Here is a 1,331-nt window from a genome sequence, read left to right as displayed (position 1 = left end):
TTTTACTTGACAGTACAATTAACATATGAATGCAGAGTTAATAGTTGATGGTACAGTTGCATACTGGCTACCCCTTTAGATAATTAAATAATGCTTGGATGATCTTGTCATCATCACAGCAAAGCCCCCTCATTCCTGTGGTTTAGATAATGAATATTAAACTCAGACAAGACGCCTTACTATGCCATACATTAGATTTCCAACAATTATCAGAATTTTCTAATATTCTGTAAATTTGGGACAAAGGTTCTTCTTTGACATCATCATCATCATCATCATCATCATCATCATCATCATCATCATCATTGCTTCAACAAATGGAGACAAAGTACAAATAATGCTTTGACTGGTAGGAGATGGAGCTAAATACAACTGACACTCATGACTAGTCCTAGAGACCTGAGGATATTGGGGTGGGAGCCAAAAAAAATGGACTGCATTCTGGTTATTGTACTTAGGTGATGGAACATCTAGAAGGATAACCAGGTGAAAAAAAAAGGGTAGAAAATCTAAGCAGGAGTCAAAAGGAGAAAAAACCCAGAGATAAATCCAGGAACATGTTTCAGCCAAAGGCTCACACAAATCTGGACTTCAAACGAAACAATGGTGTAAAAAGAAGAGTGAATCCCCGCCTGAATTTTATAATTTTCAGGGGTTATCACAGTCTTTGTGTTATTCAGCTTTGTCAATAGTGTAGAATGGAATATCCTTGAATATTGAAACTGTCCTGGGAAATTAATAGCAGGAAGGTAGATGTAATTTATATCAGCCTTTGTTTACTATTTAAAAACCACAGGTACTTAAGAGAGCAGTAGTGATTATGCTTGTTATCTTGTGTTCTCTCAGTGCAGGATAGAGGTGAGGCAGTTTACTTTAAAAAAAAAAGAACCGTTTCTGACTAAAATAATTTATGACATATACTATAAAAGGTATTCATTCACATCACTGATGAAAATTAGACAGACAGCTGCTGTTTTTGCCTGCTGTGGAAAACATGACAACAATACCACTTGCACCTTCCTTCCAGAAATAGCTTACTTACCAGCTACAGTTAACAGTTTGCTGATAACCCCCGACTGCAATGCCCATAGGATCTTCCTCAGCACATAACTGTGAAGCCCTCTTCTTACAAGGCAATTTCTGCCTAATGTGAGTTAGGCAATAGACAGTCTTTGCCCATTGGGTTACCTGAAGTTGTGAGATCTATATTGCAGTCTGAAGGGGTTCTCTTCCAAATTTTGCTTTTCCCTTCCTCTTCTCTTCTCTTCTCTTCTCTTCTCTTCTCTTCTCTTCTCTTCTCTTCTCTTCTCTTCTCTTCTCTTCTCTTCTCT

This window comes from Microtus ochrogaster, unplaced genomic scaffold (assembly GCF_000317375.1).
Source record: "Microtus ochrogaster isolate Prairie Vole_2 unplaced genomic scaffold, MicOch1.0 UNK58, whole genome shotgun sequence".
Lineage (NCBI taxonomy): Eukaryota > Metazoa > Chordata > Mammalia > Rodentia > Cricetidae > Microtus > Microtus ochrogaster.
The sequence above is the reverse complement of the archived record's forward strand: the minus strand, read 5'-3'. Positions refer to the sequence as shown.